A 16,112-nucleotide genomic window follows, 5' to 3' on the forward strand; every position below is an offset into this window, starting at 1 on the left:
GACACACTACCAAGATACACATTTTTTATTTTATTTTTTTTATGTGAAATAACTGCATGTGGATGGTCTGATTGCTCTTCTGGCTTCATCTGTCATCATGTCCAGGTAGAGGATTCTCAAGCATTTCCTTTTAATCTCAACTCTTTCATGGATTCCAGTCTCATAAGTCCAATTACAGAAAAAATGGACATTATCATCAATGTGTCATGAACTCAAGTTTAATTCATCATCACCATGCTCAAAATATTTCCAAGTTTCTGCTTTCTAGTTCTGAAACATGCTCCTAGTTATGCTCAAAAAATTCCAGAGTTCAATTTTGTTGCTTTTCTCTTTATCCTTTTCACATCTGATCAGGACTCAAGACATGTCCTCCATTCACACAATATCTTGAATCCATTCCTTTACTTCCATTCTCTTTGCAAGTAACTCAAACCAGTTCCTAACCATATCCAGCCTAGATTTTTATAACTGTTTCCCAAGCTATTTTCCTGCTTTTAGACTCTTGATGATCTAATCTATTTTATACACCAATAGGTCATTAATATTCCTAAATCATCCCTCTCTACCATAAAAAGAACCAAAAGAAAATGGGAACTTTCAAGATCCCCCATGAGGCTTATTAAACAACCCTCCCAACTTTACCTCACACGAGATTGTTCACACCACTTAGAATTTTCCAAACACAAATAACATGCTACCATGCTTTTTCTACCACCATGCACTTTCTTCACTTGCCTTCACTCATTGACTCTCCCTTCCTGCAGTTCTCTTGTTACTGAAGTATTATCATCTTTAAGAAACAAACTCCATGCTTCTTCCTTAATCATCCCAACCAGAACGGACCTTCTCTGGCCTCGGCACTCAGGTCCTCCCTTATCAATTACATTCATGGATTGCTTTCAAGTGCAGATAGATATGTATATCACATCTTTCTTGCTAAGATTCTTCAAATAAACATAAGGTAGAGTTTCTCAACAAACAGAACCAACCAAAAATAAAATTAGACCTCCAGAGAGGGAAAGAGTTACAATCACTGAAGTTAATCACAAACAGAAGCAGAAGTTGTAAGACCACAAGGGACAAATGGAAAGAGGTCATTCAAGCGTCATAGAGATAAGAACAGGTTATCCACGAGTCATAAGATTTTCCTGCTGAAGGCACACTTTATTCACTGTAAGGAGAGGAAATAAAAATAGTCCATTTATTTGATTTTATTTTTTAAAGATTTTATTTATTTATTTGACACAGAGAGACAGCCAGCGAGAGAGGGAACACAAGCAGGGGGAGTGGGAGAGGAAGAAGCAGGCTCCCAGAGGAGAAGCCTGATGCGGAGCCTGATCCCAGAATGCCGGGATCACGCCCTGAGCCGAAGGCAGACGTTAACGACTGAGCCACCCAGGTGCCCCCCATTTATTTCAACAAGTATATTGAGTGTCAATTACATGTAAGATATTAGAAGAGTACAGATAAATATTTAAAAACATGAGACTCACTCCTTTAGAAAACTGGTTTTAGTAGAAAAGGCAAAATACTGATAATAAAATGGGCTAGAGACTTGCATTTGTCCCGCTACTAAAAAACAAAAATCTTAAATTATGCATTTAAATGTAAATGCATACTGTTCCTTAAATGTTTCCAAGATACCACAACAGAGAAGGAATTCTTAGGCAATAAATGAAAGAAAAGAAAAGAAAAGAAAAGAAAAGAAAAGAAAAGGGAACGGAACCAAGATTTCAAAGAATTAAAGGGAATACTGAAGTCTGCTTTTACCTTAAGGGCATTTGCCAAACTTGAAATTTGTAATAAGTATAAAACCTAATGATATAAACACTGATGGTAAAAAAGATGAAATGTTTTCCCCTACCAAGAGAAATGTAATATAGTTACATTAATATAAGATATGCTTTTTTCAAAAGCTTCGCTAGATACAGACTTTATTTCATAAAAATAAAAGTCTAAATTCATCAATAAGATAGAGAAATTTTTAACTTAATAACTAATAACGTAGCCTCAAAATGTGTAGGTAAGCTTGACATATCTTCAAGAAGAAAAAGACAATTCATTATCGTACTGAGAAATTATAACACAACCCTAAGTTAGTAGAAACAGAATTAAGAATGTACTAGAAGACTTTCACAATATGATTAACACACTTAGCCTACTGATATATAGAATATTCCATAGAATTATTTCCAAGCTCAAATGGAACATTTAAATACTAATAATATGCAACTATAACAAAATCTCAGGATTATTTAAAGCCTTAAATGCCTGTACTAGAAATAGAAAAAGATACATTTAATGAACGAAGTACTTAAGAAAAGAACAGCAAAGTTAACCTAAGAAGAGTAGAAAGGAAATAATGTTAAGTATCAAAATTTTAAAAATGAAAATAGATATGCAACAGGAAGAATCAACAAAACCAAAGTTGGTTCTTTGAAAAAAAAAAAAATTATAAAACAGGAAAACCCCAGAGAAACTGGCAAAGGGAACACAAACAACACAAATCAATTCAGGAAATTAAAAAAGGAGAGATCACAACAGATGACATAGACAATAAAAAGTTTGTAAGTTATGGGCACCTGGGTGGCTCAGTCAGTTAAATGTCTGCCTTCAGCTCAGGTCATGATCCCATGGTCCTGGGATTGAGTCCTGAATGGGGCTCCCTGCTGGTGGTCGGGGGGGGGGGTGGTCTGCTTCTCCCTCTACCCTTTCCCCCCACTCCTGATCTCATTCTCGCTCTCTCTCAAATAAATAAAATCCTTAAAAAATAAAAATAAATTTTAAAAAGTTTGTAAGTTATATTATGAACAACTTTAGTCAGTAAATTTTAATATTAGATGATATACATTATCAGAAAGCATGATTTACTAAAACTAGCCACTTTCCCACCCCTGCAAAGAATTAGAAAACCTGACTAATTCTATGGCCATTAAAGAAACGTAAGGTCAAAAATTTCTCACAAAGAAAACCCTGAGACCAGATATCTTCACTCATGAGCTCTACCATATATTCTAATTTTAGAGTTATTATACAAGTTTATAAGCCTACAAAAGAATTTGTGACAACCAAAAATTTCTCTACATATTTTCGAGTGTTCCTTGGGAAGAAAAAAAAAAATCAATCTCAGTTAAGAACAACTGATTTATAATTTCTTGATACCTGTCAAGGAGGTTATGTGAATTAAAAATTATAGTCCAATATGACTCATAAACATAGCTATAATTATCTAAAACACCATACTACTGAATACAACAACATATAAAAGAGATAAAAATGATGACCAAGTTGGATTATCATAATAACTAAAGATTGATTCAACATTATATATTAATATGAATCACTGCATACACAAAGAAAAATAATCATAGGATCTTTTTAATAAAGATTAGGAGAACATATAATAAAATTCAAAATACACTCATGATGAAAAAATATACTGGTCAACTATAAAATGAAGGAAATTTCTTTTCCCTGACATAAGTTATCTTTAGAAAAATAGAAGGAAATAACTAAGTAAAAAACAATTTTGAAGCAAATATAACAATTTATGATTCTGTATTTAAAGTATTTCCTTTCAGGAAAGTTCCATATGCCTTTTATCACCACCTCTATTTTGTCAGCATAGTGATGCATTTAAAAAAAATTAAAAGGCATAATATTTGGAAAGGACAGAAAAAAAATCATACGGAATCCAAAAGAAACCATAAATAAAATATTGGCATTGATAAGAGAACTTAACAAGATGGCTGGGCACTAAATTATGTGCAAAAAAATAAACAGTTTTACGCCAAAAACAAATAGCTAAAAAATGAATAATGTTTACAATAGCATCAAAAATAGGAAGCACCTAGAAACAGATCTACAAAATGGTTTACAAACCCTATATGGAGAAAGTTATGAAACACGATTGAGAGATACTAAAGAAGGCCTAAGAAGAAGGAGACTCTATGCTCTTGGATCCAGGACTAGGAGACGCAACATGATATAGACGTCAGTCCTTCCTCAAGCTGATATATATGTTCAAGGTAACCCAATCTAAATTCTAACGGATTTTACAGATTCTGTGTTTGCAAAGACAAAGATAAAGAATAGCCAAAACATTCTGAAGAAACAGAGAAAAGATGGAAGATTCATCTTATTATACATCAAGACTTATTATAAAGCAGTAGTAAATAAGGCAGTGTGGAACAGACGGACAGACAGCAGATCAATGGAACAAAACAGAGTGTCCATAAACAGAATGAAATAAAACATGGACATAGATGGGCTATATGACAGAGGGTGTAATGCAGATATACAGAGAAAGGATAGAATATTTGATAAATGGTACGGGGACAGCTGGTTATCCTTGTGGAATAAAATAAATTTAGGTATTTTCTTTCCACAATATATAAAATCCAATTTAAAAAAAGATTTCAACTTAAAAGACAAAACTCCAAAGACTTTAGAAGAGAATGGAGGAGAATATCTTCATTATCGTGGGATCGAGAAAGGTTCATTACGCGAGATAAAATACAATGACCATAAAGGCAAAAATTGATTAATTCATCAGAATCAAAGTTAAGATTCTCTACTTCAACAGACACCATAGACTGAGAGGAAAACAAAAAAAGCATCTAACTGACAAAAGACATTATCTGTAACATATAAAGACATTTTATGAATCAATAAGCAAAAGGTAAACAAGCTAATGGGTAAATAGGAACAAAGTTATTGAAGACAATTTACGAAGGAAGAAATCCAAAGAAACATTAACATATGAAAAAATATCAGCTCACAATATTCAGGGAAATGCAAATTAAACCCTCAGTGAGATACAATTACACAATCACCAGGCTGTCAAAAATTATAAAGTCTGACGACAAAGTATCAAACCAGGATGGGCTAGGCTAGCAGTAATTTTTTTTTTTAATCCTCTGGCTTCAAACAATAAAAGATGATTTCTCAATCACATGTTAAGGCCGACACGGGAGGCTGACAGGGGATTGTGCACATAATAATGTGGGGACGAGGCTAAAAGAAGTCTCACCATTTTATGACACTGCCATCTAGAACTGCAGCAGCGGGGAAGAAAGATGGAAAATTTCCTAAAAGGACTTAAATCCTTCCACCCAGAAATGAACCTTATTGTCCAAAGCAAAGGCAGACTAAGTCACTTGATTCTGGCTACCTTAAAAGAGGTGAGGATGTGTAATCAGCCTTATTGTTCCTCAAGAAAGAAATGAAGTGAAAATCCTGGCAGGCACTAATAATTTCTATGACATCAAGTGATGGCTTACACATGCATCAGTGGGAACTGTCACACGCTGCTGGAAGAGGTACATATTGGCACAACCAATGTGGTCAAAGTTTGCTGTTGCCTAGTAAAGGGAACGTGCCTGTGCTCTGCGATCCCCCAGCCCTGCCTCTGGGGTTATACTATAGGGTCATTATCAGTATACATCACATGTGTACTGAAGAAATTGCTCACGGGTCTACAGGAATCCTTGTTCACAGCAGCAAAACTTGAAAAACAATCAAAAATCCATCCACAATGTAACAGGTAATAAATTTTAATATAGTCATGCAAAGAGATTCTATAAAGTATTGAAAATGAATGATGTAAGCCACTCGAATCAACACGAACACAGTAAATAGAATGTTTAAGAAATAAGTAATACATACAGCATAATTCCATTTCTATTAACTTCATAACAGGCAAAACCGTACTTATATATATACCTACAAATATGTATATATATTTATATGATCATATCAGGGATATATACGTGTATATATCAATACTTTAAAATATATACACAATACTTAAGTGCATGTGTATATATAGATATGAATTCATTTGTACATATTTTCCTAGGTGAAAAAGCTGTCCAGAAAAGCAAAGAATAATTATCACAATGGTCGGGGTAACAGTTACCCCTGGGGTAGAAGTAGGAGGAGACACTTAGGGAAGCACACAGCTTCTTGGACACAGTTTTTTTTCTTACTTGGGGGTTGTTATAAAGGTGTTTGTTTCACCTTTCATGCTGTTTCTCTGTCCATCTGTATTTATGTAAAAAGAAAGTAAGACAAATACGCTTAAGTGATGTATAAAACATTTTAAAATAGAGAAAACAATATCCCGGCAAGAAGAGGCACTAAGGTGCCTCAAGAAGGGCAATAAGGTATAACTAATACCAAACGAGAGTACAGTCAATGAATTCAAAAATGTCAGAGCAGGACGGAGTGACTCTGGGCTGCAATGGTCAGGGACAGATTACTGAAGGAGTTAGGACTGGATTTTGGCATCAAAGGATACAATGCCATTAAGTGGGGAAAGAGGAAGACCTTGCTAAATGAAATTGGCCTAAGAAGGAAAAGACCAAAAGAGAATTTAGAGGATGGTGAGCAAGCAACACAGGCTTAGGTAGTGGGTTTATATAGAGTAGTGGCACCGAATGGCTTTCCATTCAGTGGATTAGTTCACGTCTCAGGAAGGTACATATAAAGGTAGTGCAAAGGTCATTGGAAAGGTAAGTGCATGTTCACTTACTTGTTTAAAAACATAGAAGATATAAATTTTTAAGTACCCCCCCCCCACACACACCAAATATGTAGGAGATGGGCAAAATAGAACTGGAGGATTTCAAAGAAAGGAAAGAGAATTTCTGAGCCTTCTTGAAATCTTTGAAATCATACCATGGAAATGATCACCCAGACCAGTTTCTTGATGAGTGGGCAGCGGAGACAATGCTGATGCCTGAGCTGTTTGTCACTGGAACAACGAGACAAGCTCCGCAACTGAGAACAGACATTTAGAAATTGTTCTACTGGGGTGCCCAGGTGGCTCCGTCAGTGAAGTTCCGATTCTTGATTTCGATTCAGGTCATGATCTCAGGGTCAAAAGATCAAGTCCTGCATTGGGCTCCGCGCTCAGAGGGGAATCTGCTTGAATTTCTCTCTCCTTCTGCCCCTCCTTCTGCTTATGCATGCTCTCTCTCAAAATAAATAAAATCTTAAAAAAAAGATACTGTACTATCAGTTTGATAGAGTAATCTTATGTTTGTTGAATAAAATTTTAAAACTAGGATCTGTATTGATATGCCAGTTTTTATTGAGAAATATTTGACATATAACACTGTGTACATTTAAGGTGCAAGCCATGTTAATTTGATACATTTATATATTGTATTATGATTGCTACTGTAGGGATAATGAGCATCTCTATCAAGACGTATATGTCAGTTTTTTATTCGTTTTACTTCTATAGGAATTTATAACATTGATGAGTAAGAGGAAATTTTTTTAATGAAAGGGCTCCTCACCACAGATAATTTGAGAAATACTGACACCTAGTTTATCTATATATGAGGTCTATACTTAGAAATACCTGGATGTCTGCATTAGGCCAAAAAAAAAAAAAAAAGAATCTTATTTTCTGTATTATTTCTGCTAGTACGTAAAGTGATATCACCTTTTAAGAAATGAATAATTTATTCTCACACTGTACCCTGGGAGAATGCCTTTCCCTGTCCCCACCTCCATGCCACAAATCATCAACTTTCTTTCCACCCACTCAAAAGAAGGGTCATCTTACAAATACTATCAGCTCTCCCTAAACTCCTAAGTTTTCACCATTCCTGTTTTCTCTGAGTCTCAGCACCTATAAATGGATGCAAAAAGAACAAGAGAATTGGTAAGTCATTTAATTTTGATCTTGCCATTTTCCTGCTTTCAAGTCTTGGGGTTTTCCTCATTATACTCAGCAATTCCTTTTTAGTACCAAAGCACTTTCACACATCCTCTTTCTTTCACCTCTATTGTCACTATCCTATTTCAGGACGTCATTATGTCTACCTCAATCTTCTACAATAACCACCTATGTGAACCCCAGCCTACAGATCCCTCTACTATACTTTATCCCACTTGAAACTGTCAGATGTATTTTCCTGAAGTGAAAATGTGAAAATTCTAGCTCTGGAACTCAAAACTCTTGAGGGCTGCCTACTGAAAACTGCATATGACATTCTCCACACTATGACCTCAACTGACCTTACTAATCTGATCTCCCACTGTTCCTCATCGCCTAATTTATGATGCTCTGAACAATATGAATGCAGTTCTCTAAACAGAGCATAACCTGTGAAGCCTTTCCTACAGTCCTCAGGAAAATATGCCACACACCTCCCCTCCTTTAACACCCATATTCTCCTTCTTTCCCTCCATGACACTTTGCTAGATCCATTACTCATCTTCCCCTAAGATACCATAGAGTTATCGGTCTTCTAGCACACCGGAATTTAACACCTCAGGGGAGGTGTTAATATCCTCATGGTGCCTGTGATGGAGGTTCCAAGAATAGGAGTTTCCTGTGGATAACTGAATTCCCTACTAAACAGGAGACAGACGTAAGCCTGCTCTCACTTGTAACTACCTTTCCACTGCTATTGACCATTTGCACATTTCCAAAATTATTAGTCCCATATATTGACTTAGATGTGTTTCCCATGTCTTTGCTCATATTGTTTTCTTTGGCTAGAAAATACTTTCAAGGTACCCTGTGTGTGCAAATCCCACTTTTTCTTTAATGGCCTGTTTAAATTCCAACGCCTCCATCTTCCGTATTTTGAGAGCAGGAAGTGATTTCTCTTTCCACAGTAATTTGCTTTTCTTATGTACATTATACCCCCATGACGTATTCATTTTCTAACTGGAAATTTTTATCTCTCCACCCCCTTCACCCATTTCACCCACCTCCCTTGTCCACCTCAGGCAACTACCAATCTGTTCTCTGTATCCATGAACTCAGGGTTTTGTTAGAATTTTTTATCTCTAATTTGGCAAGTTCACGTTGAACTGATGCACGGCATTACATACATCTCTTTTTCATAGTCGCTCTAGAGCAATATGTTCATCATTTACTATTATTTGAAGTCTGAAGTGTCTGTGACTCGTCTGCCATGTAATCAATGCGAGAGACATAATGTGGTAGTGGGAAGAATGCATTGTGGACCCAGCTTGCTTGGGTGTACATCTCTATTCGTCTATTCATTCTTAACATGAAAAAGTGTCTTATTTTTTATGTGCCTCAGCTTTCCATATATCTGTAAAGTGAAAATATTAATTGTACCTGCCTCATACAATTCTGTGAAGAGTGCGTGAACCCATACAGGGAAGCACCTAGAACAGGGCCTGGCCTGTGGCAAGTGCTCAGAAAGTGCCACCTTCCATTATTATTCCTGGAGAATAAAGGTTTTGGTGTAATTGGGTTTTTTGTTGTTTTTCTATGCAAGCATGCTAGCTATGTGTATTTAGTAGACATAGTACATTAGCTCCAGCATATGTACTACCATTAGCCAAGAGAACACGAGAAACCTTCTATTCTGGTAGACCCAACTGAGCTTGTTACTTGCCTCAGTTCCCTACCATCCCTCATCATTTGAACGAAAGAGGCTTTACTATTTCTAAGGTCATGATAATTCTAGCCTGGCTTTAGTCCCATCTCCCCATTAAGAAAAACACGGAGTGAAATTGAAGTTCTAAGGAAGCTCGTCTGACCTAGAGGAAAGCCCAGAGATTTTGAAATATGCAAGACCTTAGTTCATTGTTTGGGTCTACCATTTACCAGATGGCTGACTTTGAACCCACTAACTTTCCTGAGCTTCAGTTTTCTACTCTTTAGAATCTGTATAATATCCACCATGTTCATTACGTAAATCAACTGAAATAAATATTTAAAATGCCTGGCATATAGTTACATACCCAATAAAAAAGCAAGCTATTATTGTTTTTATGGAAGTGTATATATTTCTTATAGACATCAGAGATTTTCATAATAAAACATCCTAGAAGGCCTACCCCACGATCCTGCTCCACTAAAATTAGATTTAATTACTTAAATTTAATGTATTAGAAGTACAGTAGGTAATCTTAAGAACCAAAGGAATTATGGGCTTTTTAATAGATAACATCTAATAATCCTTAATGAGGCTTAAATATAAAAACTAATATCTTAATACAAACTCTCTTTTCCCATAAAACATAATTGAGACTCATCTATAAGAAAGTTCATACTTGCTCATGTTTTTATGTTAATTCCTTTCCCTAGTCCTCTCCTCATCAATACCAGCATTCACAACTAGACCCATTCTTAAGTCCAGAAGAAGCGAAACTTTCCCCAAGCACAAACCCATGTGGAAATGTATGAAATAGAGGGCAGTTATGCTATGGGGTGTCAAAACTAATAGGTTCTTAGTCACTGTTTTTCGTCCTTTCTCTCTTTTAGTATTTCTCCAAGTGGTGTCTATTGTGAGAACTGCCATTCTGTCACCACACTTAGAACAAATTAAAGACTTCTAAACATGCTTAAGAAACACGTCTAACAGGGGTACCTGGGTGATACAGTCGGTTAAGCATCCAACTTAAATAGTTTTATTCAATAATTTTCTTTATTAGCTAGGAATGTATTGTTCAGTATGATGGCTACTAGCCACACTGGCTATTGAGCAGTGGTGTATTGTTGAATATTTAACAATTAGCTACCCCTCTGACCCTCACCCCACCAAACTGCAAGGGTTGATGTTATCTGTGGAATAAATATGCCCACAGTGCCTAATTTTAATCTACAAATCAACCAGGTCATGAAATTCTGAAAAATTGGCAATCAGCTCTGGCAATCCAGTGCAAGCTAGCTCCAGCATTCCACTGAGGTAGCTAGTCCAAATTGAGACGTGTTTTTAAGTGGAAATGCACACTCGATTTTTAAGACAGTAAAAAGAAAAAGAATGTAAAATATCCCAACAGCTTTATATTGGATACACTGAAATAATATTTTAGATATATGGAGGGAAATAAACTATATTATTAAAATTATAGTTATTTACCTTTTTAAAATGTGGTTTAGAAAATGTAAAATTGGGTATGTGGCTTGGCTCACATTCTATTCCATTGGATGACACTGATCCAAGCAAGTATTTTTAAACAAATTAACACATTTAGTTTTTAAATTATATTTTATTGATTCATATTGTTTACTTAGTTGCTTTTGACAAAAACTTGGTTCAAATTAAATTTCCAAACTCCTAACCTGATTAACTCAGAAAATGATCTAGAATGGTATTGTGGCATATTCCACTTTACCCACCCACCTCCATAAAAAGCCCACAAAAACCAAAAACCTTTGAATACACACACACACACACACACACACACACCCACCCCTTTTATTACTTCTCAGATTCCATTAGTACTAAATGGCACTTGAAAACATTTTATCTTCGACATATCTAGTAAGGATGGGGTCAGTGAGAAAATTTTAAATGTATAATGTGATCAAATTGTATAACCCTGAGCACACCTGTAAGAAATAATGGGCGAGGCAAATTGAAAACTGTAGAGCATGGACTGAATTCAGGGACATGTGGGTTTTATTGAGTCCTGTAATTTTCCAGTGGTTCACTGAATATACTACATGTGAGTACGAAAAGCCTTTGCACTTCAGTGAGCTGACAGATCGGCTTGAAGGAATGCTAACGCGTCCTCACAGGTGAGCTGCACCTTAATAAAGGAAGGGAAGAGGGACCAGGACACAAAAGGATGGCTTCGGGTCTCAAAGTTGTATCTGGCAGATGTCATAGGAGCTTTCCCGGGTTACCATGCCCTACCAAGCTTGTCAGAAAACATTTCTCGTAACCCTGTTCAACACAAAAAAGTAGAATGGCTTCACTTCTCAAAAATATAAATCCCAGATTCAATAGGCCTTTCTCACTACGAAATTTGTAGCATCTGGTCACAATAAATCACTTTTTTATTATGCTAATATGCATACAATTATTGCTATCTTTAGAGAACGCTATGATGTAAGGGTACAAATAGACCAGAGCTCCACACTGGGAGGTAAGAAGGTGTCATGGAGGGGTGGGAAGTAGTCTAGACTGGGCATCAGAAGTCTTTTGTTCCATTTCTGATTTTCTCCCTAACTCTGTTTAACCCTGGCCATTCCATTTAGCCACTAGACTTATTTTCTTATCTGCAAAACAGGGATAATAGATGTCTTCTGAGTTGATTGTGAACTTGAGTTAAGCAATGACAGAAACAATTTTACACAGAGTATTACTATCAAACAGCTTTAGGGAGCAATTCGGTATTACCAAAGAAGAGTTAAAGATGGTAACTTTCTGAGAAAAATCCATCATGATATGTTCAGAAAAATAATTTATTCAGTAAGGCTGTCTAAAACTGGGAGTTCTCTACCAAGTATTGAGGAAGCTTTTTTTAAAAGTTATTTACCCTGCTCTAGAGTGTTTAGAGATTAGTTTGGAAACTGTGAAGAAACACATAAACAGAGGGCAATTCTAAGAAACAACTTAAACAACAGGATGTTTGTGGGAATTAGCTGAGTTCTCTTGGCAGTTTTGTTGTAAGAGACCAGACTAGGTGTTATTCTGTGTAGGTTTAAGGAAGAAGGTAGGTTGTAGGCATGGGCTTAGAAAATGTTTGGATTTCACGGGGGGAGAGGAAGGCACAATAAAGAAATTGGAGTAGCGAGAACCAGGGATACAGATTAGAGAGCCATGAAAAAAGTCACAAAATGTTCAAAAGTTAGGCATGGAAGCTTTCGACCACTGATGAGGGTCTGGAATGTTAAACCAAACAATTTGGCTTAGATCAGCTATTCAGTACAGAAATACCGAAGTTTCTGAGTCGACTCATCTTTTCAGTTAATGGAAGGCTATGATCCCTAGAGCCAAACATTTCAGAGCTGGGAGAGCCCTCTATGAGAGCCCTCAGTTTCCTCATCTGCAAAATGGAAGCCCCTCATTTTAGGATTTTATAAGGATTATAGATTTAAAAACCAAAATTGCCTGCCATCTATCTAGATGCTCAACAGCTAGTACCATTTATTTTGCATTGAAATAGAGTTTTATATTTTTAAAAAAGGCTTTCCTTAAGCTCAGCCTGAGAGGCTCACTGGCTGCACACAGAGCAAGGTCTAGTAAATGGTGGGGACTGAGCTGGCATCTGAGCATTTGGACTTACTCTCCCACCCACCAACTCTGGTGGGCTCTGAACCACTGAGCAGGACCAGCAAATACTGCAGAGCATCCTCTGTAGACTGAACGGGTGTCTTGCCAAAGGGTCAAGAGAAGGCAAAATGTTATGTTGCCACCCCACCACAAAGATCATAAAAGCATAACTTGGCCGCTGGGGAGAGGCTGTTCACAAGCTCTGGCCGGCTGTGTGGGGAAGGCAGGCCACAAGAGTTAAGATGTGTCTTGTGAACTCAGGTGGTAGCAACGGGGCTGAAGAGGAGAAGGAAAGAGCCCCCACCCCTCCAAAAAAAAAAAAAAAAAGAGTCACGACTGACCACAAGAAATGACATTTTGGCAGGTTGCTGATGCAGGAGAGACAGTGTGAGGAAGAGAGCTGGTTGCAATCACTCCTTGGAGGCATTTGTTTTCTTAGACAAAGGTGTTTGCCCTATTTCCAGTAGCACCTGATTTTTCTTAGGTGTGCACCCCACATGCTTAGATCCCATTTGCCTACCACAATGTGTTGTTAGATTAGAAAACTAATGCATACATTCATGCATTCACTTGCTCAACAAAAATGTGGTAAATATTCCCTCCGCGTCAGGTTCTGAACTAGACACCCAGAACAAAAATCTAAGACTGGGCTGCAACCCTCCAGGCTGGGGTTGCGCCTTTCCATTTTTTTATTTTCAACCCTGATTCAAGCTTGGCATTCCTTACAGGCGAGGGTGTTCAGCGTTGTCCTTTACCTATAAAACGTCAATTCTCTCTTTTAAGAAACTGGTTTTAAAAAAAAGGTTAAAGTCTTCAGATTCATAAAATGTAAGAGGAGATGGTTGCTAAGCAGTTTAAAATGGTAAAAATACCAGACAATTGGGTTGGAAACAGGTTTCTATTCGAAGACTGTGCTCTACAGCTATTTGCCTTTGGCCAGCTACTGGAACTTTCTGGGCACATTCACGAATTGCAAAATAAATTGTTTGACCGACATGACAAGGCAGCTCCAAGACAAAATGAGGGAATATACGTCAAAATGGTTGTAAAGTATAGTAAGCTCTACAGAGACAGAGATAAACCTCTGTGTGTTTTGAGTAAACTGAAATGTGAGAAAGACAGAATTCTAACTATAGAAACAGTATTTACCTAACTGTCTCCAGTCAGCCCAGGTGCTTTCTAGGAGGGCACCAATGACGGCACTGTCATTGGTGACATGCGGCATTTCTGAAACTGTAAATAAAGACAAGTAGGCTGACATCTGCTTGAGGGGCCGAGGGGAGGTGCAGGGCCCACCGGTGTTCGCAGGGACACGCTACGCACGTTCCCCAGCTTCCTGGGAGCAAATCCTCCATCTGTCTGTGAAGACCTTGTAAGGTCGAGGCGCTTGTACGAAGCAAAGGTTTTTCTTTTACCGGGTAATAAACCGCTAACGCTGGTATCCCCAGGCTGCTACAAGTGGGGCAGCCAACTTGGGAGCACTTTGCCCTTAAATGGAAGCTGTCACTGCGATTTTTGATGGCAGCTGACGTTGCCGATCTTGCTGTCATGGGGAGGAGAAAGGACCACTTCTAGAACATCTTACACGGGAAAATCTTTATTGGTTTCCTGCCCTGGGAATTTCCCTGAGTGACCTTCTAAGTCAGAGGAGTGTGAAAAGACACTTGGTGGCAAGCTGGATCAGAGAAAGGATAAAGCCCAGGCCAGTTTCCGACCTGGCTAGGGACTTCTCTGTGTTTCCACTGCTATTTTTCCTCTGCTGTTCTGAGTCCACTATTCCTGACATGGGAGTGAGCGTGCCTCCTTGCATGTCCTCAGGCATGTGAACACATCTATTTCCATGCATCATATGGAAAACACTTACTAATGTATATTATGCTACACACACAGAAAGAGATGAGAGAGAGAGAGAGAGAGAGAGGAGCAGGAGGGGGAATATCATCTCCCTGGGGGAGAGGTTTCCATTGTGTTGTTCAATACTGTATCTCCACCATTTAGAACAGCGTCAGACACACAGTAAGTGCTTTGCTTAGTCAGCTTTTACTGAAGTTATGCTGCATTAAAAAATAAAGAAAGAAAATCAGTAGCTTATAAATCTAAGCATCTGCTTTTTGCTCCTGGATCTTTAGGCTTGTGACAGCCTGGCTTCACTCTGCCAAGTCCTGCTAGCCTTTCCTGGGCTTGGCTCCAGGCTGAGAGCCAGATTCGGGTCATCTTCATGTTTTCACAATAGGGGACCCAGGATTAAACGCCTGGGATATAAACCCACACTCTCGCTTCATAATTAAAATAGGAAAGCACAGATAAAGTCTGGGGTGCTTAATAAAGTCCTGCTGGGAAGAGGAACTTGAATTCCCTGTGACTATAGAGGAGTGATGCTGGCAAGTGACCACAGATGAGTCACTCTGCCACTCGGAGTAAGCAGAACGGTGGACTCAATCAATAGTTTTCAAACTTTGTTTTGGAAAGCTCATTTGGAATCCCAGGGTGCACAAGAGGTAAGAGTCTCATGGCTTCATCAGCCCTAATGCTCCTGGGTGCTCAGTGAGAAAGATGCGGCTCGTAATGGTTCCTCGGCTGTCCTAAGCAGGAGTAGTGCTCTACAGAAGAAGAAAGCCCGGAGCAAGCTTTGACCCTCAGGAGCGGCTGTCTGCACAACAGGAAGCGTTCTGCCCACGTGTGGCCACAGTCCTCTGAGCACCATGAGTGTAGCACTGATGCGTGATCACACCCGTCACCACCCACTCTCCTGACCCAGGGGAGAAGCAGACATCACAGCAACCAGACCCCGACCTGTGCTAGCAGAGACTGAAACGCTAGAGATGAGCAACAGGCCTCAGAGAAAAAGAGAAATTCTCTCTGCTCCAGGTCGTATGATTATGTAATGACAGCGTCTGGGAAAAGGCCCTGATATTTATGCTGTTCGTCATTTCTTTTACTTAAAAATAGCTCTGGTGTGTGAATGCGTGAACACACTCCCAGGGACCTCCCTGCAACAGCCCCATCACAGACAAAAAGAACTGAGTCCTCTTAGCTCCTCAAGACGTGTACTCACTCTTCCAATTTATTTCTACTCAAATACTTGCATCCATTTAAATAAGGTTG

The sequence above is a fragment of the Ursus maritimus genome, unplaced genomic scaffold, assembly GCF_017311325.1.
Source record: "Ursus maritimus isolate PB19 unplaced genomic scaffold, ASM1731132v1 scaffold_18, whole genome shotgun sequence".
NCBI classification, from domain to species: Eukaryota; Metazoa; Chordata; class Mammalia; order Carnivora; family Ursidae; genus Ursus; species Ursus maritimus.